Source organism: Podarcis filfolensis (genome assembly GCF_964270895.1).
Source record: "Podarcis filfolensis genome assembly, chromosome: 4".
NCBI lineage: Eukaryota > Metazoa > Chordata > Lepidosauria > Squamata > Lacertidae > Podarcis > Podarcis filfolensis.
Genome location: NC_139607.1, coordinates 62676198 through 62702344, shown reverse-complemented (window position 1 = coordinate 62702344; position 26147 = coordinate 62676198). Strand labels below are relative to the sequence as shown.

At 41.6% G+C, this 26147-nt stretch overlaps 1 long non-coding RNA gene across 2 annotated transcripts in view; it reads left to right on the top strand.

Moving 5' to 3' along the window:
* The window catches only part of LOC310761630, a 39211-nt gene that overhangs the window by 4670 nt on the left and 8394 nt on the right, over window positions 1–26147 (top strand). The window contains exons 2-3 of one of the 2 annotated variants that reach the window (XR_014547601.1): window positions 14080–14163; window positions 24402–24587. This is a non-coding gene — a long non-coding RNA (uncharacterized lncRNA). The remainder of the gene's footprint in view (window positions 1–14079; window positions 14164–24401; window positions 24588–26147) is intronic. The other variant, XR_014547600.1, reaches the window with a different exon arrangement.

The following is a 26147-nucleotide window of genomic DNA, read 5'->3' as shown; positions in this document are numbered from 1 at the left end:
GTGCACATAATTTGCAACATTAATTCTGATTGTTCACTCCAGTGTTTTTTAAGTTTAGAAGGGCCATTAGACACTTCCCTTCATTTGTTTGAAATCTCTCATTAAAGCAAGGCATGGTGTCATTATTACTGCCTCTGCAGCCTGCAGTAAGTGTTACAAAGTGCCCTCCACATTTAAAATGTGATGAATTACACCTATCAGGTCAGGTAACATGCTATAACTGCTCTAATTCACTTTGCAGCCTACAAGTCCAATGCCAGTTCAGAATTTCTGCAGAACCCAGTAAATCAAGCAGAAATCTCTGCACAAGATAAAACACTCTAGGGATATAAATCTGGTGAAATGTGTGAATTCGTAAAAAAATAACCCCTTCATTATCAATTTTTTAGATCAAATGTTTTATTTTCAAGCAGAATTTATACATGTTTGGATTCGGGGCTGTAATATGCAATGCAGCTTAATACTCATAACTTTGTAACTAACTGTAATTTAGGGCAATGCCTACTAGTTGCCATTTTGGGGAAGATGATAAGTTACCAGAGCTATGTGTTCTCACACTTGTAGTCATCCTGGGTTTAATTCAGAAAATATAAGTTACTGTCTTATCTTTGCCAATAGATCTAGAAAGGGGCAGTCTGGAAAAGTGAAGCTTTGTGTGTTCCTGCCTTTAGGATTTGAAAGCATTTCAATTTGCCATATTAGGTTTCAGTATTGACGACTGATCTGATGGTTCTAATGTTGACTTTAGAGCCATTCAGGGATGTGAGACCAGGTAGTTTGGTAATTTTAACAGACACTTTCTAAGGACTGTTGGCTGCAGAATGGAATATGGTCCCTGTATACTTAGTGGGCCTTTGGATCCAGTTTTGTTGGATTCCAGCCCATGAGGAAATTCAAGGTAATGAGATAGCAGATCAGGCCATCAAGGATGCTTCGGGCCATAAATAAATTGATATTAAATTGCCTTGGTCTTCCCACTGTTGGGATAATCAGGGGCAAAGATGTTTGAAAATGGGTGTCAGGAGCAGGGGTGTGTATTCATTTTGTCCAAATTTTGGAGAATTTTTGTTTTTTTAATCAGCCGATGGAGGTGAGATAAGTTGGCCTGTTGTGGTTTTGACAGTGCACTGTGCTCTTTGGAGTACCGTAATTTGTCTAACATATATTGGGAGAACTGATTCTGGCCTTAGTGAACTATGTTCAGTGGAGTAAACGGCTATTACAGGGATGAGGGAATTTCTCCTTTGCACAATGAATGAGTTGGGTGTTGTGATTTCATCAGCAGATAATGCCTTTTAGGATTAAAAAAACAACCTGGCAGTTTTGTGGACCTTCTTGCAGGTTAACAGAATTTATGACAGACTTTTAACTGAGAAGCATAGAAACGGGGAGGAATGGCTGCTGTTACCTAAATGGCTGAACCAGTGAGTATATGCCCTAGGCTCCTGTGAGGTGTCATGAGGCATCTCCAACTGGGAAACTAGTGAATGGCACTGCTGGTGTCTGCTTCTTCTAGTACCTTAGGAGCATAAGAGAAGCCCTGTTGGTTCAGGTGAAAGGCCGGTCTAGTCCATCATTGTGTTCACATAGTGACAACAAATATGCCCAAGTAGGAAGTCCACAATTAGGGCATGAATGCAACAGTGCTCTCCCAGCTTGTGATTTCTAGCAACTGGCATTCAGAAGCAGAGGGCCTTCTCGGTAGTAGCTCCTGCCCTGTGGAGTGCCCTCCCACCAGATGTCAGAGAAATAAACAACTATCTGACTTTTAGAAAACATCTGAAGGCATCCCTGTTTAGGGAAATTTTTAACGTCTGATGTGCTACAATATTTATATGTGCTGTAAGCTGCACAGAGTGGCTGGGGAAACCCAGCCAGACGGGCGGGGTATAAATAATAAAATTATTATTATTACTGCCTCAGACTGTGGAGGTGAAACATAGCTTTTGTGGCCAGTAGCATTTAATACCTTTGCAAATGAAAACACAGGAGCATCATAAGTTCTTTCACACACTTTCTGGAGTCAGGCCATGCCTGTTGCAGTGGAAGAAAGTATTTGCACCACGGCAGGGAATTCTTTTACATACAGAAATTTCTGTGAAAGTGGTGCAAGAATAAAGGTAACTAATTAGTCTAATTTACTTCCATCCTTTTAAGGCAGGCTTCCCCAACCTCGGCCCTCCAGATGTTTTTGGTCTACAACGCCCATGAACCCTAGCTAGCAGGACCAGTGGTCCGGGATGATGGGAATTGTAGTCTCAAAACATCTGGAGGGCCGAGATTGAGGAAGCCTGTTTTAAGGCATATGTATGGGTAAAATTTCAGTGACAACATCAAAGAGCCTACATATTTTATGAGCTAACATTTTTATCTTAAAGTTCAGAAATTTCATAAAGATGCTATTTTTGGCCTGTGCTAACTATTAAAATATTCAAATTTTGTGCACAGTTTGCAACCTTGTACAGCTGAAGCTGTATGGGAGTAAATGAAGGGTGCAGATGCGCTTCATAACAGAGAGATGGTATGAATAATCAGCAGTACACAAAACGCATAGTAGATTTACAGGGGTGGGACGGGGGGGGGGAGTGGGAGAAAGACATTGAATAAAAATGACAACTCCTAATTTTGATGTTTAATGCAATAAAAAGGTACTTCATTTCTCCCCCAAAAGATGCTTTCTTAAGGGGGAAAAGTTCCTTTGTTGCTAATTATAAATTTAAAGGAACTTTTCCCTGTCAAAAATTGAACTATAATTCTCTGCAGGAGTTCCTAACTATTTAGCATAAATGTCACTCCAGGCTCTTTCTGAATTATTGGTATACTTATTCCCTTGAAAGATTTTTGAAATGACATCTTTTTAAATTCTTTAAATGGTGCCTATTTTTTTGTTTTTTAAGAACTTGCTATTTAAAAATATTTTAATGGGATAAATGTTCCGATAGTTTGAATCTGTTTTCAGTTGAAAACCACAAGTTTAAAAACCATAAATAAACAAAATATTCTATCCTGGCTCCTACCTGGTGATGAATGCGAACTCAGGTGATGATTTTTCCGGAAAGCTTTAATGCTGAGATTAGTGCAATACATATGCAAAAACACTAATTAAAAGCACAGCAGGCAATACATATATGTGCTCAAAAGCACACTTATGCTAAGGCACAGCAAGTAATATGGCTACTCAAACAATGGTGTTGATCTAAGATGTGCTCCTTGCATTTCTCTTATAAAGAAATTGGGTGGGCACAACTTAGCGCAGCATGCAGTTTTGTTCCTTTGCAAGCCATCTAGCATTCTGCCTTGAAGGCTGGACCTTCTCTACCTCTTCATGTCTCTGCTGGTTTCTCCAGGACCTAGGTGAAGAGGAGGTATGGCCATCTGTCATGGATGCTTTAGTTGAGATTCCTGTATTGCAGGGAGCTGGACTAGATGACCCATGGTGTCCCTTTCAACCATGGGCATAGTCAAGAGGGGGCAGCTGCCGCCCCTAAATCAATAAAAATAAATTAAAATACATAGCTAACAGAGGTTCTCCCTCCCCCCAACAAAAATCCTGACTATGCCCATGCTTTCGACTCTATAATTTTATGAGTCTATGATTCTAAGCTGTTACTAAAGTAATAGCCCCTTCTCTATACTTGCTGTGGTTTATTTTTCACATCTACAGTATGTCTCACTCTTTCTGTTAGAGATTCAGGTGACATAAATAGGGACTCTCCAGCTTAGCCTGAGGAGGTGTAAGTAGCTCAGGTGAGGTTCTTGGCAAGTAGGGGTTCAGACCCAAATCTCCTCTCTACAAGTCACAGGCTGCAACCACTGTGCAAGGCTTTGCCAAGCTGGTGCTCTCTAGATGTTTGGGATGGCAAGTCCCATCAGACCCAACTGATCCCAAACATTTGGAGGGCATCAGGTTGCTGTAGGAAGCTGTACACTATTCTATTCTCAGTTGCTTTGTAGTTCCGTGAGTCAGATTTAAGTTTGACTTTGCTGATATGGCAAAGGCCTTATTTCCGTGCCGTTCCCTTAAACATAGCATCAGGAGGAAGCCTTTCATGTAGGAGAAGCCAGTTTTACAAGCCAAGCCAGGAACAGGTGTTTTGCAATAAAATAAAACTAAACCCTACTTCAACTTTTTCAATATGTTTGAGAATCATGATCCTGTGAAACATTTTTAATGGAAATACTGTAGGGGAGAGGAACGGCACAGCAGAAAGGCACAAGTTAATCAAAACTCTCAGATGAAAAGTTACTGATCCTAAAAAAAAAGAAGTCTAGTAACTTCTAGTTTTTCTCTGATCCGTGTGTGACTTTTCTATTTAATTTGCTTAAGCTTGGCAAAGGTGGACAAGGAAGAAAGGTTTTATGAGAGAGATTATTTTACAGCGACACAACGAGATTGAGTCATTTGGAAAGCTTTAGCTTTACACTGTGGAAGTATTTCTGCATTAGATTCAACTGCAGAGAAGGCAGCTATGTAACTTTTTTTGTCGTCTTTTAATAGAAACGGAACCATTTAGCACAATCTAGAAGACAAGGCACAAGCTGCGCCATCAGCTGTTCCTTGTTCTATGCAGTCCAAAATTCTGTTCTTGCAGTGGCCAGCCAGATACCTATAGGGAAGCCTGCATGCAGGAGAATGAGCTCAGTAGCACTCTCCCGCTTGTGGTCTCCAGCAACTACAGTGGTGCCCTGCAAGACGAATGCCTCGCAAGACGGAAAACTCGCTAGACGAAAGGGTTTTCCGTTTTATGAGCTGCTTCGCAAGACGAATTTCCCTATGGGCTTGCTTCGCAAGACGAAAACGTCTTGCAAGTTTGTTTCCTTTTTCTTAACACCGTTAATACAGTTGCGACCTGACTTCGAGGAGCAACTCATAGAACGCAGTGTACATAGTAGCCTTTTTTGAGGTTTTTAAAGACTTTGGTGATTTTTGAAGCTTGTCCAAAACTTCTTTTGCAGCCATTTGGTAAGTTAAACTTTTAAAACTTTTTTTGGGGGGGTTGGATTTTGGGTTGGGGTGTTTGGAATTCAAGGACTTGGTGTTGGGGAGGGGTTTGCAAGAATCTGGAAGCTTGTTTTTTTTTCTGCATTTTTATGATTTTCTGTGACCATTGGGGCACTCTGCTGTTTTTTAAAAAAATCTGGATTTGAATTTCTGTGTGCTGGGTGGGTGGGGGAACAGTTGGGGAGGGGTTTGCAAGAATCTGGAAGCTTGTGGTTTTTTTTCTGCATTTTTATGATTTTCTGTGACCATTGGGCCACTCTGCTGTTTTTTAAAAAAATTTCTGGATTTGAATTTCTGTGTGCTAGGTGGCTGGGGGAACAGTTGGGGAGGGGTTTGCAAGAATCTGGAAGCTTGTGTGTGTTTTTTCTGCATTTTTATGATTTTCTGTGACCATTGGGCCACTACTGTTTTTTAAAAAAATTTCTGGGTTTGAATTTTAAAATGCTCTTTACAGTATGTGTGACTTTAAAGAGCACTTAATAAACTCTTGTTGTACCAAATTTGGCTTTGTTTGGACTTTTTTTGACCATAGGAACGCATTAATTGATTTTCAATGCATTCCTATGGGATTTCGTGCTTCGCAAGACGAAAAATTCGCTAGACGAAAAAATTCGCAGAACGAATTAATTTCGTCTTGCGAGGCACCACTGTAGTATTCAGAGACACAATGACTCTGATATGGCAGGCAGTATATAGCCATTGTGGCTAGTAGCCACTAATATCCTCCATGAATTGGTCTAATCCCCTTTTAAAGCCGTCCAGGTTAGTAGCCATCACTACCACCTTGTGGCGGCAAATCCCATAGTTTAGTAATGCAGTATGTATTGGTCTGTTCTGATTTTTCCAACATTCAACGTCATTTGTAGGCCCAGGGTTCTAAGTGTTGCGTGTGAGTGAGCAAATTTTCTACCCACTTGTTTCACACCATAATTGTATACACTTCTGTCATGCCCCTCCCAAACCCACACACCAATAAATCGATAAACATTTCCTAATAGGAGAATTGCTTTAGCCACTTGATCATTAGGGGAATAATTAATATATTATACTTCTGGGAGTGGAATAAGGAGGCAAATTGTAGAGGTAACTAGCCAAGGGCCACTTTGTACAATTAAAACAGAAAAATAATTCCCAAGTGATGTTCCAGAGCATACTTGTAGTTCTTGTGAAAAAACCTACTACTAAGTCACATGAGAAATAAATCAGTTAACACTGAGTGCTTCTCTGCCATCCCACAGAGAAACCAGCCTACTGCAACCAACCCTTCCTGAGGTTTTTTTTCTTTTGTAAATAATTTTTATTAACCGACCAATCAAGTCAAATCAAATCACATCACATAAATTCCAAATTACAAAGCCGAATTTTTAAATTTTTGTTGGGGGTACCCATATTTCAAGTTCCGAAGGGGATCCAATCATCTTCTTGCTGCTGCATTAATATCCACACATCTGTCCAAATAATGTTCATAATTCTATCCAGTCCTATCTTGCTGTTACCCACATCTCATCTTGTTATTTTCATATATTTTTCCTTTCTCTTTGTGACCTCTTCTGATATTCTCCTTAAGCAGGTAAAAACAAGTTGTACTCCTGTGTGAATTTTTCTTCTGGGTTATTTTTCAACTCAGCTTCTCTATACGGATGCTCATCATTCTTCGGTGCAGCTCAAATCAGGTGTACAGTGGTACCTCGGGTTACAGACGCTTCAGGTTACAGACACTTCAGGTTACAGACTCGGCTAACCCTGAAGTAGTACTTTGGGTTAAAAACTTTGCTTCAGGATGAGAACAGAAATCGCGTGGTGGTGGCTTGGCGGCAGCGGGAGGCCCCATTAGCTAAAGTGGTACCTCAGATTAAGAACAGTTTCAGGTTAAAAACGGACCTCCGGAACGAATTAAGTTCTTAACCTGAGGTACCACTGTACTTGAATTGTTCAATCACTCATGCTGCAGAGGCATTACCTGCTTTCAAAGCAGAAGTGACATGTCTGGTGGGGAGGAGCCACTACATTACATTTCTGGCAGCCAGGTTGCTTGCTGAAAGGGGGAGGAGATGTCTGTGGGAAGGAAGTGTGCTTTGGGGACCAATCTGGGGGTATGTTTTCACCACTCTGACCTCCCTGCCACCTCATCCCTTCCCCTCTCAGCCCCAGTAAGCAACAGCAACCTATCTGCTGGGAAGCTAGATTGAACTACTGTCTCATCCGGTGAACTACTTCTACTTCAAAGGAATCACATCCTCCCTAGCAGTGTTGTTTGGTCATTTTGTTCTCTGGCATGAAGCCAGAATTGCACCCTCCCCTCCTGCTACAGCCAATATTTTTAAAAGTTTACTCCACCATTCAGATACCCACTCTTTCTCCATGTGTTTAGCTTATGTATCAGCATCAGCTGAATTAATTGGATCGAGTTGTAAAACATTTCTTGGACTGTAGTACAGCAGACTGTGTTGTATGTGTGCTGCACATTTAACTATTCTTCTCTTATTAAATACCGTATTTTTCGCCCTATAGGACGCACTTTTTCCCCTCCAAAAATGAAGGGGAAATCTGTGTGCGTCCTATGGGGTGAACACAGGCTTTCGCTGAAGCTTGGAGAGCGAGAGGTGTCGGTGCGCACCGACCCCTCTTGCTCTCCAGGCTTCAGGAAGCTCTCAGCAAGCCTGGGGAGCCCTGCGGGAGTTCCAGCAGGGCTCCCTAGGCTGCAGATAGCAGCCTGGTGCACGGAGCGTGGGTGCCCTGAAGCAGAGTGCCCCGCGTGCCGGGCCGATATCCGCAGCCTGGGGAACCCTGCGGGAGTTCCAGCAGGGCTCCCTAGGCTGCAGATAGCAGCCTGGTGCACGGAGCGTGGGTGCCCTGAAGCAGAGTGCCCCGCGTGCCGGGCCGATATCCGCAGCCTGGGGAACCCTGCGGGAGTTCCTGCAGGGCTCCCTAGGCTGCAGATAGCAGCCTGGTGCACGGAGCGTGGGTGCCCTGAAGCAGAGCGCCCTGCGTGCCGGGCAGATATCCGCAGCCTGGGGAGCCCTGCGGGAACTCCCCGCAGTCCTATGGGTGCGTCCTATGGGCCGGTGCGTCCTATGGGACAAAAAATACGGTATAATGCTTCTAGTACCTCTTCTTCTTCCTCCTCCTCCTTCTCCTCCGCCTTATTATTGTTATTTCTGTCCCTCCTTCCTCCTGAAGGAGCCCAGGGCAGCAATTTACAAAATAATGAAACAATTAAACATGAAAAAAACCAACAACAACTCCTGAATGTGGGTTTTTTTAACCAATGGAATGAATTAATTTTGTCCTCTTAAAGTTCAGATAACACTACTTTGTTACATCTGCAATTTTTCATATTTTATTCGTTGCCTGATAAAATTTAATTAGGTTTTATTACCTTGTGTCGTGATCAAATTCTTCTTTAGGCTTGCATGTTACAGTGTAAATGAGCCGTTAACTGACGCTAAAGAACTGCTGTGATGAATTTGACCAGAGCTGCACTTACTTTTATTTATTATTATTTATTGAATTTATATACCACCCTTTACCCGAAGGTCTCAGGGCGGTTCACAGAATAAAATCAAAATATAAAACTACAGAATTAATAACCAAAATAAAAACAACCCAATAACCCGCCCGCAAATAAAAAAACAACCTCACATTTTAAAGGGCATAGGATGTCAATCAAATCAACTAAAGGCCTGGTTAAAAAGGAACACATTTGCCTGGCGCCTAAAGGTGTACAATGAAGGCGCCAGGAGAACTTCCCTGGGGAGAGCATTCCACTTACTTCTTTCTCTTTCTTGCCACCTTTTGCTGCTTGTTACTTTGTGCTGGCTTATTATTCCAGTCTGAAGTAAACCAAGAGTCTTGCTTAATATTGTTAAAAATAGTAGACTACTCTTCATTTAGAAAAGAGAACATCCTTTATCACAAGTCCATTTAAATATATATATATTTTGTCAGAGGTATATCCAATATTTTTCCATATACATGTGAAACTCGGAAAATTAGAATATTGTGGAAAAGTTCATTTATTTCAGTAATTCGATTTAAAAGGTGAAACTAATATATGAGATAGACTCATGACATGCAAAGCGAGATATGTCAAGCTTTCATTTGTTATAATTGTGATGATCATGGTGTACAGCTGATGAAAACCCCAAATTAACAATCTCAGAAAATTAGAATATTAAATGAAATCAGCAAAACAAGGACTGCAAATAGAGCAATATTGGACCTCTGAGAAGTAGAAGCATGCATATGTATTCAGTACTTGGTTTGGCCCCCTTTTGCATCAATTACTGCCTCAATGCGGTGTGGCATGAATGTTATCAGCCTGTGGCACTGCTGAGGTGTTATGGAAGACCAGGATGCTTCAATAGCAGCCTTCAGCTCTTCTGCATTGCTCGGTCTCATGTCTCTCATCTGTCTCTTGGCAGTGCCCCATAGATTCTCTATGGGGTTCAGGTCAGGCGAGTTTGCTGGACAATCAAGCACAGTAATCCCATGGGCATTGAACCAGGTTTTGGTACTTTTGGCAGTGTGGGCAGGTGCCAAAGTCCTGCTGGAAAATGAAGTCAGCATCCTCATAAAGCTCGTCTGCGGAAGGAAGCACAAAGTGCTCCAAAAATCTCCTGGTAGATGACTGTGTTGACCCTGGACTTGGCAGATGACATGGCTCCCCAAATCAACACGGACTGTGGAAACTTCACACTGGACTTCAAGCATTTGGCATTGTGTGCCTCCCCATTCTTCCTCCAGACTCTGGGTCCTTGGTTTCCAAATGAGATGCAAAAGCTGCTCTCATCAGAAAAGAGATTTGGGGAGCCATGTCCGACTTTGTTTATGGAAAAGCACATGAATCTGACCTCTGAAGAGTTTTGTAAGTAAAACATTTTATAACTTAAAAAAAAAAAAAAATTCCTTCCAGTAGCACCTTAAAGACCAACTAAGTTAGTTCTTGGTATGAGCTTTCGTGTGCATGCACACTTCTTCAGATACAGAATATTCTTCAGAATATTCTTCAGATATTCTTCAGGTGTATCTGAAGAAGTGTGCATGCACACGAAAGCTCATACCAAGAACTAACTTAGTTGGTCTTTAAGGTGCTACTGGAAGGAAAAAAAATTTTTTGTTTTGACTATGGCAGACCAACACGGCTACCTATCTGTAACTGGAACTATTTTATAACTTACTCTATGTGTGGTCTTATCTGTGTGCTAGGGAAGTAGGATACTTTGGGATTCACTGGGAAGTGCACATTTTAAATATTTTACAGCCCTCGCCAAAAAGTACTTGCTCCAAACTTATCTTAGCTTCTAACAGTAACAAGTTGGGGGGAAGGTTTCAGCCTAGTTTTCCCCCAATGATGCTATATTTCAACAGTGAAGGATTTATATGAGAGAGCATTCAAAAACATAAGTCTCCTCCCTGCCTCCATGTTATGTTGCACAAGTATCCCCTTAGCAAATTTCTGTCTTCTATATGTCAGTTTATCTGCTGTTGCTTATCTGCTCAACTTGCACAAGGATGGTTCTATCACTGAGTGAGACCTAAGGCAGCCAATGGTGATGGTGATGTTGTTGTTGTTGTTTAGTTGTTTAGTCGTGTCTGACTCTTCATGACCCCATGGACCAGAGCACGCCAGGCACTTCTGTCTTCCACTGCCTCCCACAGTTTGGTCAAACTCATGCTGGAAGCTTCGAGAACACTATCCAACCATCTCGTCCTCTGTCGTCTCCTTCTCTTTGTGCCCTCCATCTTTCCCAACATCAGGGTCTTTTCCAGCGAGTCTTCTCTTCTCATGAGGTGGCCAAAGTATTGGAGCCTCAGCTTCATGATCTGTCCTTCCAGTGAGCACCCAGAGCTGATTTCCTTCAGAATGGATAGGTTTTGATCTTCTTGCAGTCCACGGGACTCTCAAGAGTCTCCTCCAGCACCATAATTCAAAAGCATCAATTCTTCGGCGATCAGCCTTCTTTATGGTCCAGCTCTCACTTCCATAGATCACTACTGGGAAAACCATAGCTTTAACTATACGGACCTTTGTTGGCAAGGTGATGTCTCTGCTTTTAAAGATGCTGTCTAGGTTTGTCATTGTTTTTCTCCCAAGAAGCAGGCGTCTTTTAATTTCGTGACTGCTGTCACCATCTGCAGTGATCATGGAGCCCAAGAAAGTAAAATCTCTCACTGCCTCCATTTCTTCCCCTTCTATTTGCCAGGAGGTGATGGGCCCAGTGGTCATCACATCTCCATAGCAAGGCAGTGATCCATGAAGGGGGCCAATGATGATAGCTGGTGCCCATTGGCATTGGTGGGGCAGAAGTCAGGGCGACCTACACTAGGTGGAACCAGAGGCAGTGACAAGCAGAGCAAACTAATGATAATGTAGTCCCCATCATCCTCCCTTCTGAGTTCTACCTGGGCAACCCTGGGTCTAAGAATAAGGAAGTTGCCACAGGCATTAAGAAAACTGACTGGTTGTAAGTATGAAGGCAGACAGGGAGAAAAAGACTGAGGTTCCCACAGTGCCCATTGCTCTAATGAACCAACCTCCGCTTGTAGGCAGCTGGGTTGGCATGTCATGAAAGGACAGCAAATAGTTATTTGATAGATTATTGTTATTTTTACTTGGGGACAGAGGTGCTTGTGGGATTTTCTGCCTCAGGTGCCAAAATAACTTGTGTGCTGTGCCCTTTGACTGGCAAGAGAAGGATCTCAGTTTGCTGCTCTGCCTCAGGCAGTAAAATGGCTAGGGCTGGCCCTGGCAGAGTCAGCGGCCAGTTACTTTGGAAAGGATCAAACAGTTTTAAGCTGGCGGAGGCACACTTTAGAAATCTCTGTATTTTAATCAAAGCATCTGTATGTTTCGAAAGCCCGACCATAGCCACACTCTACTGTCCCCTTAGGTAACCGGCTAGCAGTTGAACAGCCATGTGCTGCTACAGTCGACTTACTTTCCCAGTGACCCATGATATCAGCCTGCTCCTGCCTGCAGCCCTTACTTCTGCTTTGTTAGACAGCCTGATGAGACTGCCTATTGAAATTCTTCCTTTTCAACATCAAAGAGATGAGCTGTGCTCTCCAGCTTTTTAATAGATTCCGTTATAGTGGAGATCACTGATTCATTTTCACCAGAGATAGCCAGTCATTGTAAAGAGCAATTACATATAATGGGAACCTTGTGGTTCTTAGACACTCTTTTAACAAACACACTGTGCTTACCCAGACAAGGGAATGAGCTAATATATTGGTAGTAGAGCATGGTGCCTTTCTAGATGGCTTTGCTAACTATTTATTAAATTTATAGGAAGTTAATCAGCATGTTAGAAAAGGGTGTATATGAGACTCTACTGTGTGATGTTTAGAGAATGGCTTTGAATATTTTTTGTCTGTAGGCCCCAAACCTCCTGATGCAGCGTGTGTGAAGTCTCATTCTGATTTTGCTACACGAGCTCACTGTCTTACCCTTGTTAAACCCCTTGTGCTTTCTGCCTTTGTTTCTTTGCAATTAAGATGATAATAATAGTAAAATCTATACTACACATGTTAAGGGATATTTCTGAAATTTCCTCTCTCCAAATTGCCCCCTGGAACCTGGGTTTCTATATTACATTTTCTGGTTGTCAAACAGCAGCAGTACATTTGTTTATCTGCCCTTCTTTTGGCACAGATTTTTGGATCTTGAAATCATTGCTGGCTGTGTAGATTTTGCAACTGCTGCAGCTTTCCATAACTTTCATTTTTTGCTTTGACCCCCCCCTGCACCTCCATAAAAATAATGCACACAAGCAATTGTGTGCATTGGAACACTGGGCAATTTTTTTCTAGCATGTGAACATGGGCACAATTGCATCAACAACCTTTTAGCTAATGGAAAGCACTGGCGCACATGAGCTATAGGAAAGTGCCCTCATTTAACCCTGAACGGATTGCTGGTGCTCATCTGTTTTCCCATTTTAAAAAGCTTTCTCGGACTTGCTAATGCTCATCTATCCTAGGGATCCCTATCCTTAGCCCTCTTTTGATACCTTTGCCTCCTCCGACCCTCCATAGTCATATTTCATAGCTTTTCAACCCATATAGCCAGAGGTGTAAATACTGAAGAAGTTGTCAAGGAGGAGCCAGCATTTCTATTATCCTAGGGGTTGCTTGTATGGCTGAAGGACTGTGAAAAACCTGGGGTTTATGAAGGCTTATTAATGCAACCATATAGCATCCACAGACCTTGAGGACTGCAATATAATGGACCGCATTCCCATATGGTTTTTAAAGAGTAATAGGTATGGAAGAATCCTGATTGGGAACGCAATAGGGACAGAGGGTTAAGACCCCCTTACAAGCCCCAGGCTTGTTTTGGTCTGGATCCAGGTCTCCCCCATGCTTGCTATGGTGTGACACGTTAGACCCACAGTTTGTTTTTCTCCTTGAACATGATGCTTTTCCTGCGCTAGGCTCCCATATCCAGTGGCAAGTCATGTAGAGATAAATCGCCATGTTGAGGCACTGAATGATGTGTCTAAAAGCCCTTTCAGCCTCAAAATGGATTAGGGTACTTTCAGCATAAGGAGTAGGAAAAATGGAATCTGTCAGTGTAGTGTTCATCCCATCACTTTTCTGTACCAAGCACATAAGAGAAAGCTTAAACATTAGCTCACAGTCCAATCCAGAGAATGAGAATGAGATGCTGCTACACTCTGTGCTGGCAATTCTGCTCCGTTCCAAGCAAAACCCCTTGAGAGACTGAAGCTGCAATCCTAAGCGTCCTTGCTTGGATGCGCTGCTCTAGTTTGACTTAACTAGGGATGGATAAATCCTTCCATTTTGGTTTCTCTCAGTGACTCCATTTCCCAATCCTAAGTTTCATTTATCACATTTCTACATCACTTGGTGCGGTGGTTTTTTTTGGTTTTTTTTAAGAATCCTCATGAAAATCCATGTTAGTGTGTACTTCTCCTAATATGCACAATTTTGTCTAATACACATTTTTTCCCCAAGCAGTTTCTCCTAATATAATTTTTAAATGTTATTTTCACTGATATGTGCATTTTTATGCCCTTTCCCCCAATACACATATTTTTGCACATTTTCAGGCTGGAGAAGAAAATTCAGAAAATGTGAATTTCAAAGAATAACTAAGTTTCAATTCATGTATTGTTTCAGAAAGTCTGAATTAGGTAAGTATGCATTTAAATGTGAAATGAACAAATTTTCTCCACCATCTCCACTTTACATTGTAAGGGGCATTTCTGAATAAGCATGTCAGGCTGTCATAAATCAGCTGTACGTAGTTTCCTCTGTGATGAGGGTTCCCTGAGCTGAAATAGCATTATAATACCCCATATCTGCACTGTCTGTTTGGCTCTTCTCATTCCTGTTTTACTTAAAGCTATTTGTCTACCGCAGGATGAGGAATGAACAAGCACAGATGGTCATTGGATTAGGATCTGGGTTTGCATGTTTTAAATCTTATCTTGTTTGCCTTGACAACTAATTCCAGGGTCCTCACAGATCAGGGCATAAGGACTTTGCACTTCTTTATGAACAGTGAGTTTTCAGATTAGTTGTGCTAAAAGTGCATCCTTTTGCCTCTTAATATTGTTGGCTAGTATTTTCTTGCCTAGTAGGTGACAGATGTATGGATTGTTGGTTTCAGTGTTCGTGATCCACCATTGAGCAGCAGACATTTCCCATCATTATTCTTGTTTGTGCAGCTTCTGAGACATATTTGGATATTGAAGTCCTTGATTTATCTACAGGCTGGAAACCAGATACATATCAAGGACAGCAGGAGGTTTAGAATTTTTTCCCTCAAAGGCTACTTCGTCCCTGTGAAACAAAGAATAACAGTGCCCACATCTAGCACTTTGGTTTCCATAGAAAAAAACATCTTCTGCTCTCTTCTGTTGTGCTTAATATTCACTCACTACTTACTATAATTACAAGTGATTACTTGCACCAATACATTTGGATGGTTATTTTTTAATCACTAGTTCCAATCCAGGAAACAATGATTATACCAGAAGACTGGAAATCTATTGCCATTTTATAGGAATGCCCACCCAACACTCTCCAGCTAAGCAGATTGATTAGTGTTGATCACTACTTAGATAAAAACATGTTTAGGAAAGGGCAATGGGGCTGAATATGACACTTGCTTCGCTTTCCCCTTGGTTTAAGGAATGTCTAGTGATGATTATTTCTTAACTGTGCCAAAGATAGCAGATTCAACTTTCTCTTGTTTTGCCTCCCTTTGCTGCACAACAGAGGAAATTGAGCATCTGATATGGCCACCCATTTAGTCATATACTTTACAAACTAATCTACATGGTCTTTAAAATGCAAGCTCCAACCACCATCTTAAGTACTGTCTTTATATTACTTGGCTACATGAATCTAGCATCTATTTGCTCTTGTCCCAAAATGTTATTTCAGGGTTGGAATTCATCTGGAGATTTTTTAGGGCAAGAAGGATGGGCTTCATGGAGAAATAGCAGACTTAAAGCCATTTCAAATAGGTCATAACTTCTTGGCCTGGCCTACAAAAAGGATAACACCATCAAACACTTGAAGACCGTGTATTAGATAAATATAAGAATAGTGTCTTTGAGAAGGAAACAAGAAAGAAACATTTTCCTAATTCTTTTCTCAAGCGCTTTTCTGATTACATTAGCATAAAGGTTTTAGTTAACAGCTGATGGTGAAGCCAAAGAGAAGGAACATGGTTTACTGATGCGCAAATGCTGTTGTTGATGCTTCATTTATCACCTGCCAGGGAGCATAAAAAACCTTGGGGAGAATTCTTAAGGGACATCCGTGCCATCAGAAGTGACAGGGCCATTTCAGTGATGGCATTACATCTCTGGAATTCTTCCTAGAGATGGGAAGGCCGCTCCTATTGTTCTCTTTGTTTTCTTTTCAGTGATGGCTAAATACTTTTTTTTTTTTGACCAGGCCTTTTAGGTACTCCAATTTCATTGAAATTTTAACACTGGCTACATATGTATGTTTTGCCTTTCTTTGTTTAATTTTATTTTTTGGGTGGGTGTGTAAAATGTAAATCCCTCAGAACTCCCCCCCCCTTTTTTTTTCTTTTTGCTAAAGAGCAGTGATCTCAATTAAATTACATTATTAGTTAGTGAGCCTTACAGAGGATTCAGGCCCAGTTTTAAATCATACATTTTTCAGTCTATAGGGCAAAAATGTATGTTAACATTGATGCTGTTGTTGTTATTTGATCTTCCTTTTTAAGAACACATTGAGAATGAACTTTTCTCTCTTTGTATGTTTATACTGTTCACTATTTGAAATATTCATATATCTTTGATATAATAAAATGCTTTAAAAATCACACATTACATTTCTTTGCATACTCAAGAATTAAGTCATGGCACTACAAAATAGTGTGAAAATAAAGTCAGCTCCCTTGGATTTAAATGAACAAAGTACTTTATATGAGCTTTGCATCCTGTGACTTCAAGCCTTGCTGGAAATAGATATTGTGATTGACATGCTACCTTAACACTAATTTTTTAAAGTTAAAGTGTCTAATGAAATTAATCATTGTAGCCTGAAGGAGACAGTTCAGAACTTGCTAAGAATCACATTTGTCTGAGCGGATTTTAGAACTTGCTTGGACTAATTTGCAACTGGCAAATATATCACTGTCAGCCAGTTCTGTAAAGTTTGGATTTGTAATCTTTTGAACCATCAATACAACCCAAGCATCACAGTGAAAGACTTGGGGAATAATGGAAACATTGATGCAAAGCATCTAACACCTCAGCAGTGATTCCCTTAATAAGGATGTATTGCTGTGTCTCTCTTTTATCTAATTGTACTTATTTGGAGTCCACCTCAGGAAGTCGGGGAGAAGTAGAGAGTACTACATTAGACCAAAACAAGAATTCTCCAAGGTGAGAAATTGGCAAGAGCTCAAACACCATACATTATTTCTTTTAACAGTTTGAATGCATATTTTCCCCCACTTAACATCTTGAGGGGGTGTAACAAGCGCTTAGGGTCAACTGCTCAAGAAATCCTACCGACTTTAGGAGTCTCCGTCACAGCTTCCCTTTTTTGAAGCAAAGTAAATCTCTAGCCCTTGTTGTACGAGCTGCCCTTATTCAAGTCTCAAACCCAAAGGTTTCTGTGGGCTAGGAGTAAGGCTTCTGTAGCCTGGCTGCAAATAACACAATCAGAAGCTGCTTAAAGAACCACAAGCACTTGAATAAGCCCCCAGCAACCTGCCTGTTAAAATTTTTCCTTTAAGACTAGCATTTGTGTGAAAACATTGTTTTGCAATCCTGCATGTTGCTTTGTTACTAGCTTCTTTCTTTAGTGTATTAATTTTGCTTTTATTAGATGCTGCATTGTCAGCTGCCTTGAGCAAAGTTTCTAATTTTAAATTAAATTAAATCAAATTATGCATTTTAAAATGCAGCACTGTCAGAATGCCTAAATTAACACAGGAGAGTGGAGAAGGGTGTTATTAAGGAAGATAAAACCTGTTTGATGATATTTGTCACCCCCCTTTTTTCTGTATGTCAGTAAAGGGAGGTTTTTATTTACTCTCCCAACTTCTCAGACCACTATATGGAGGGGCATTGTAGTTTCCAAGTAATCCCCTGAACTGAAATTTAAGATATATACAATGTGAAATATAGCTAGATTTTTCAGCTGTTGAAAGCTGCGACTGGATGTTTCACTTGTTTGTATGTAATTGTGAAATTTGGGAGATGTGTTGGGTTGCTGGATTTTTAGACAGCTCTCCACCATGTAGGAGAGGTGCACAACAAGTAAAACTACACTACACACTTGGAGGACAATGCAATAATATCCATGCATATAATATCACCTATGCAAATAACCCAACATTGTGAGCTAGAATAAAATTATTGGAAAGCAAGTGGTTTTTCCTCCCAAATGCTTGCTGAAACAGCTTGGAATAAACCCTGAACTAATCACTACATGGATAAATCTGTTCTGAGTATAATTGGACTGGAATTGAAGCTGGACTGGTAAGCAGGTCTTATATAATCACCCCACCCCCCCATATTTATACTCTCCTTCCACATTACCCATCAAATTCCACATGCTATATTCAGAGCCTTGCAGCTTTCCCAGTACTACTTACATAGAGCCCCCTGCTCAATATTTACTAGATAAACCCTACTTTGAATCACACTGTTTTTGTATCAGCAGTCCCATCCCAAGATCTTGATCCTCCATGGTAATAATAGAGGTATCTATTTTTCTAAAGCTGGCATGCAGTTAAAGAACAAGACACATATTTCCTCAAGAGCCATTAAGTGTCATGAGCAGTTTGACCCTCATAAGTTACCCCAGAATATGCTTTCCAGTGACCCAGAAATCTAGGCAAAAGACTTCTTTTTCCTTACCCTTCTGCAGCTTCTCCTCAGTCCCAGCTGCTTTTTGACTCCAGGGCTTGAAACTCCAGGGCCATTGCAAATGTTCTTAGAATACCTGTATGGCTTTTAGAAGAATAGCACAGGCCCTAAGATCAGTCTGTTGCTAGCAATGGTACTGTCTGCTTTGGAGCATTTGGTCAACATACTAAAAATGAATGTGCATTTGCAGGCACATGACATATATTTAAATTACAACTGCCATAGGTACCTTGATTGATTTTTGCATAGAAACTTACATGCACTGCTGCCTGGGATTCCTTGTACCCATGTGGTGGTCTTTAGCTATATAAAAGCTAGTTGCATACTTCAGCTGCTGGTTATGTTCAGTTATGACCTAAATGTTGTGACAACAAAGGCATATCTTCTGGGCTATCTGGTTTTCTGGGCAGGAGATTTTCCTTGTTTGGGTACTTGAGCAATTCCTTTCTTCTTCCTCTGCCCAATCAATCATTGTTGGGCTAATGAGAACTGGCATTTGGTCTAATTAATCTAAACGACTGTTGTTTAGTGGTCACTGGGGATAACAAGTGTCAGGGCCTACGTTCTTACGGGAATTAAAACATTGCACCATAACATTATTTTTAGGGGGATGGAATTAACTGCTAAATCAATGAAAGAGTAGAACAAGCAGTAGGGGTTAACTATTCTTTTATAGATGGCACAGGCAAAATCGCACAAACAAATAAACTAACACACTGTATATACTTCTGAGAGAGAAGGAAACCTCTAATTTGATAGCTTTCTGCTTTCTTGTTTTTTGCTGCTGAGCTTTGCTTAGGAACAATCCTTTTAGGCTACTCTGTTCCTCGTTGTTGCTTCTCATTTTCCTAATCATTGTCATTTCTACAGGCAGGGTCAGCCACTCCTGAGCTTTTGGGGTAGTCAATAGTAATCTGTGAGCTCCCAACAAACTGATCGCTGCTTCTCAGTTTGGGCTGCTGCAATTGAAATAAATAAAGAAAAAGATGCTGTGTTGGGAATAGGTGGCTCTAAGAGTGCAGTCACCCTTGTCTGGGAACAGCAGCTGTGGTTGCATAGCTGGCAAAGGGACTAGTGGATCACTATCTCCCTGGGTTTCCCCATGCATGCTTGGTCATCGGACTGGGAAAGGTAGTGAATAGATAAGGTGTTCTATGGGTCAGGGCTTAATAGGTTCAGTCTGTCGTTATGCATGTGGAAGGCTTGACTGCCCCTCCCTGTGCCACTGTGTTTGCAATTGCAAGGCTGTGATAACCAGGCCAACTGATGAGCATGTGAGGCCCGTAGGTATGATCACATGCTTTTCTCATCCACTCTCCATCAAAGGGTGTTTCCCACATCATGAACTCCATACCTGATGATGAAGAAGGCAGGCTGTCTTCGAAAAGATTAACTCATAGCTTTCATAGGAGGAGTAGAGAGGGACACTTCTGTTTCATCCAGCCATCCTCCAGCCGCTTCTTTCTGGGCTCATTCCTGACGCAGGGCAAGGAGGCAGAGGTGCTGCCATGCCCTTTCCCACACCTCCACATTAAACACAAACACACACACCAAACCTGACAGTCCCTACTCACTATGAATTTTCCTAGATTGCCAACTCACTTTGGCATCCCAGATCAAAACTGGCAATACTCCTGACTGGAGAGAGGACAACTTTGGGCCTGATTCAGTCCATGAGGTGAAGATGATCAGAGTCAAATAGAGAAGAATGAGAACTTTCAGGAAGGATCCTTACCCTCTCTCAGCATATGTTATGTTGCCCCAAGGACTTAATGAGACCATGAAGACCCTGGAACTGGACCCACTATCTCGGTGGCAGCCACATCACAAGGCTCCACCAACTGGGGTGGGGGGAACCTCAAGGATCTTCCTATGTAACAGACCTCCTTATTTCATTGTGCCATACCCACAGTTTCTCACTGATATTCTACACCTCTGGAAAGACCCAGGGAGACTAAGAGTCACTGTATGTGTTAGCTAATAAACTCATGGATTCTCTCAAAAAATCATTTTAGGTATTGTCATGAGGCCTCTTTCTTTTTTAATAGTCAGCGCTCCAAACATTGTCATGATTCTTGCCTCTCTTCTGTGCATTCAGGATTTGAGAATCTCTCTGAGAGAAGCAGAAAACTGGACTGGGCAGTATAATTCATGGTAGAATGCTGCCAGGGTAATGGCATCTGTGGAGTTGGGGTTGGTCTACAGAAACCTATGGCTAAAGCATAGGGATCCAAGACTGAGCTGTCTTCTGCTCCTTTTCAATGGGTAAAGTTCCAAAATAGCACCTCAGAAGGATGCAAATAACAAGTGGGTATCGCAGTCATTTTGTTCCAAGGGTCCCGCCCCCTGCAATTCCTCACCAGCCTGATTGACCATTATGAGGCCTCTTGTCCTCCAGCTAACACCTGCCATGCCTAAACTCATGCTGCCACAACTGGGGCTAGATTACCGCAGACAGATGAGTTCTGGACTCTGTATATCATAGTTGCACCCTCAACTTCAAGTCTGTGTCCCAAAACAGATACTTTCAATTCCTGGTATCTTTAGAATGGAGACACAAAAATCAGCCATGGAGACCAAGGGAGTTTTGTGGCCTTCGTTTTGTTCATGGAAGCTTATCTCCAAGTCTTGATTTACCTGTGCCACAGAAGCTTCCTGATGTCTGAGGAGAGATGGTTTCAATACTGATTTGGGCTCTTGTAGTTTCAATGAGTATTCATCAAAATCACAATACACATCTCTGAACCCAAGGAATTCATCTACCCCCCCTTCCTTTGGATGGCCTTTTAGTGAGATCCCTGGTCAAAGGCAGAAGTGAATGTGAGCACCCCCCTACCTGCTTAGAGAACCATGGCTTTGTGATAGTTTACTGTACCTGACACAGAGAATACAGAGTTTAGGCATCATCCTGGATATGTTCAAAAATAGAATCTTCTGTTACAGGAAGAGGTGAGCAATCTCCTTTGGAAGTCAGCGAGCACTTTCAGTGAAATCTCCAACAGTCTTGAGTCTTGTCCAACTACAAGTTTACATTCTAGGAGCCATCAGCATGGTATCTTGAACATGGTTCCTTGACAGGCCTTTGCAGCGGCTCCTTGAGCACCTGTAGCAGATTGTCTGCAGCACCGACATGCAGATCAACATTTCTCATGTTACACCATTCTCTCTTCAGTGGTGGCTGAAGCCCTTGTATCTTGGCAGAGGGATGTGGCGACCCTGTGGACCTGCTGGTTAGCTACCTGGGCTGATGCTACTACCTTTGTACAGCACTGTAATATAGATAAGTTCATCTCAGCTAGATGAGAAGGTTCTTAAGCAGCTATGATAAGTTTCTAGAGCTACACTTATTGGACATCCTTTACTGTTTGCTCCACTTGACTGTTATCTGAAAAAAGACAGTAGGAGTGAAGTGCTCTTTTGGTCATCAGGGAGGAGAACAGACGGTCATGCCTGCTTGAAATTGTGATGTAGGTGCAGCATATCAAATTTGTGTGTTAACCCTCCACACTTTAGTTAAGAACTCTTTTTGAACTCTACTTTCCTATTCCTCCATAGGCCTCTTCTCCTTTTATACTCTTGCACCCTTGAACACACATGCACACACACTCTTTGTATATATAATAAATAATGTCCCACACTTAAATCAAGATCTGTGTCTGAGATAATCCATCCTCCCCTGGAAGGACATACCGGTAGTTTTGTTCTGAAAAATTGGGCCTGCTTTAACCATTTGCTTCCTGCTCCACTTCTTGCTGAATTTCATCATAAATCTAACTTTCCATTTACATAATTTTACTTTATTTATTTTTTTAAAGAAAAAATATTTAAGTGCAGAATTATAAATGCATCAAAGAAAAATGATAACTTCTCTACTGCAGAATATGAGGACCTTGTTTTCCATGTGAAATTGCTCCTCCTCTTCATTATGCAATCATCACTGGAGATAGGATTATTATTATAGGATTATTATTATTGTTGTTATTGTTGTTATTGTTACTATTATTATTGCAGCAAAGTGAGATGATACCTTAATGCCAGCATTGACAGCACAGAATACTTGCCAATATCAGTAATCATCCAGTAAGGTAAAGGTAAAGGGACCCCTGACCACTAGGTCCAGTTGTGGCCGACTCCGGGGTTGCAGCGCTCATCTCGCTTTATTGGCCGAGGGAGCCGGCATACAGCTTCCGGGTCATGTGGCCAGCATGACTAAGCCACTTCTGGCAAACCAGAGCAGTGCATGGAAACGCCATTTACCTTCCTGCCAGAGCGCTACCTATTTATCTACTTGCACTTGATGTGCTTTCGAACTGCTAGGTGGGCAGGAGCTGAGATTGAGAAATGGGAGCTCACCCCATTGTGGGGATTCAAACCGCCGACCTTCTGATTTGCAAGTCCTAGGCTCTGTGGTTTAACCCACAGCGCCACCCGTGTCCCTAATCATCCAGTAAAGGTAAAGGTACCCCTGCCCGTACGGGCCAGTCGTGTCCGACTCTAGGGTTGCGTGCTCATCTCGCTCTAGAGGCCGTGAGCCGGCGCCGTCTGAAGACACTTCCAGGTCACGTGGCCAGCGTGACGAAGCTGCAGCTGGCGAGCCAGCACCAGCGCAGCACACGGAAACGCCGTTTACCTTCCCGCTATAAAGCGGTCCCTATTTATCTGCTTGCACTTAAGAGTGCTTTCGAACTGCTAGGTGGGCAGGAGCTGGGACCGAACGACGGGAGCTCACCCCGCCGCGGGGATTCGAACTGCTGACCATACGATCGGCAAGTCCTAGGCACTGAGGTTTTACCCACAGCGCCACCCGCGTCCCTAATCATCCAGTAATCATCCCTAAATCTTTATCTATATATCATGAAGATTTTTGTCAGGCGCCATTGGGGCTAAAACCTGGAACCTGCAGATCTAACTGGTGGTGAACCCCAGGCTGTAGACTGGTGTTCCATCCAGCCAGAGGAGCGCATTTCAAGGAAGTATATTATTGTCCCTGAGCTGGTAGGGCCATAAAAGCTTCTGGCTAAATCTTGGATTTTGCCTGCGCAACGATCTGCTTGGATATGACTGCCTGATATTCTTGGCTCTCCTTTGCATGCTTCCCTGTGCTGGATTGATCTCAGCCCCATTCCCATATACTTGTGCCTCCTTCTCCCCAATATATGCCCATGTCCCAATATTATGACCATGTAGCTTGATAATGACTTGGAAACTGTATAATGGTGTAAAGGTCGCTAGTCGTGTTCCCAAACTAAAACAACTCCACACACACCTAGGGATGCATTCATTTCATGCTTTGTCATGTCCATCTGATCCCCCCCCCAGCTGTTTTTGAGTACAATTCCCTTAAGCCCCAACCAGCATGGGATGATGGGAGTTGTAGTCCAAAACATCTGTAGGAGATCAGATTGGCAAGGGATGGTACAAGGCAGCAAGCCCTCTCAGCAGGGATTGTGTCATCTCCTTTATGTGCTATCTCAAGTCATAGGCTAGTGGTTGATTCGGAGTATGTAGAGATACTAAACTGCAAATTGGCCAAGAGAGATCTGCAAGGGGGATCTTGACTAGTTTAGTATGTAAATGCTCAATTCAGAGAGGTTCTGTATCTGTCCTGCTTACTATGCAAACCTGGTACTCCTATAATTGACCCTTAACATTGGAATGTCTAAATCCTAGTTTAAGGAATGAGAAGGCACATTTATAGCCTCCTAGCATTAGGACTACAAGCGAGGGAGGCAGCAGGGCTGAATATGCTAGCTCCATCCCCCAGCATGATTTCTGACACCTTCCAGCTCCTAGGGGTCTATTTTTGCTCATATTAGAATGGTGGAAAATGAGCTCTAAACCATGCGGATAGCTTCCATGAGTGCAGGAGGTTCCCCGCTTCACTAGATCACCCCTCCTGAATGGGAAGGTGACGGGAACAGGAGACCCGAGACAGAGCTAACATGTTTATTCCTCTTGCCTTCCTGACGAAGCTTTATGTTAGTTAACTTCATTTCTTCCAACAGGGGTGCTGTTGGAGCCTGCCCAAGGGTGAATAACAGATCATACGTGCAAGATTTCTTATCGGGGTACTGCCTCCTCTGTTACTTCTGACACCCAACCTGAAACTTGTAATTTAACTGCACATTTTAAAAGCAGCTGGAAGTTCAGCCAAGGAAGATCCTGAGAGGGAGTGACATGGATGATACCTGGTATGTACACATAAATCACCACCTTTGATTACATCAGCAACATGTTTGTTTGACTGCTTTATATGGTATACAATAAATCCTTACTATATAAACAAAGATTTACAAAATTTTAGTAGTTACACAAAAGAAGGGGATCTTTATATGCCACATCATAAGGGCCCCATCAGTAGTGGTGTATCACATGCAGTTTATCCAAAATAGTTCTTCAGTATGGAACGCACAGGGAAACACAGCAGTTTTCAGCTGGGAGCAGATCATCCATATATTTGCCAATACAACTTCATCACAAAATTCATGAATTGCTTTTTTAAAAAATGTATTGAATGAATAGACACTTCAGTAATGTCCAACTGATAACTAAAATTGAAATTTTATTTTTTTTCTTTAATAATACTCAGACATTTCTCTGACATGACTTTAATGAAAGATGAAGTGCAAATGGGAACCCTGTAGAATGTTTATAAAAATTGTACATGACATTTTTTTAAGCGCCACCAAGTACACATTGAATACTCTGTAAGTATATAGGCATAGCAACATGCAAGTGTCATGTACCTAATGTTACAATATGCATTTTGTTCACTTAAAATTATGAAAAAGGAGTAAACAAAAAACAAAAGAAAACTGTGCTTCCATTGTCAGTGCAACATGCTTAGTTCTCCTGGGACTGGAGTAAGTGTTGAAACATCAGAAACATTGCCATGACTTCAGGTGTTGGTGTCAATCACACCATAGTTCTCAGCCCATTTTAGCCACCTTGCAGTTAAGCTACTCACCTGGGGCTAGGCACAATTGTGGCTTTTAGTGAGTTTTTTTCCTAGTCCTTTTATTCAGGTAGCCCTGGAAGACACAGAGACACAAAACACATTGTGGGCTCATAATTTTTGCGTTTGTATCCTTAAGTCTGTGTTAGAATGGTCAAGTCTGCAATCCTAAAATGATAAAATTTGGATCAACCAAATAGGAAATCTGTGAGACTACTTCAGTGGAACAGTTGGAAAATTGGAAGAATATAATATTTTCCTGAATGCACTCATATTTACACAAGCAAATCCTTTCCTGTGTAAAAAATGAGTATAAAGAAGGAAGAAACAATTATAGGAGTCTTTGAACATCCTCGTTTTTGGTGAAATTATAAAGTGCATTTTGGATTTAAAAGGCTGGAAAGTAATATAGTGCATAGGTCGACTTCTTTGTTTAAAATGAATGTTGCTTTCTTACTGTCTTCCCTAGGGAATTTATAGCCACTAACAGAATGTGGGAACCCACTGAATTTGTACCTATACTGTTTCAAGATAAAGCAAACCTTTGGCATGACTATATATATATATATATATATATGCATGCATGAAAGTGTGCAATGTATAGAAAATATAATTGTAATATGTATTTACACATTATTGCCAAAAGCTCAGGTACTGGTGGAAAATATATTTTCATATAATACGGTTGGAATATCGTTTCTAAGCAGGATCAGTATTTGTGTTTCATATTAATTGGTGCATTATTTTTACAAACACTTTTAATTTAAACCACACTTAATTTTTGGGGGGGAAAGCC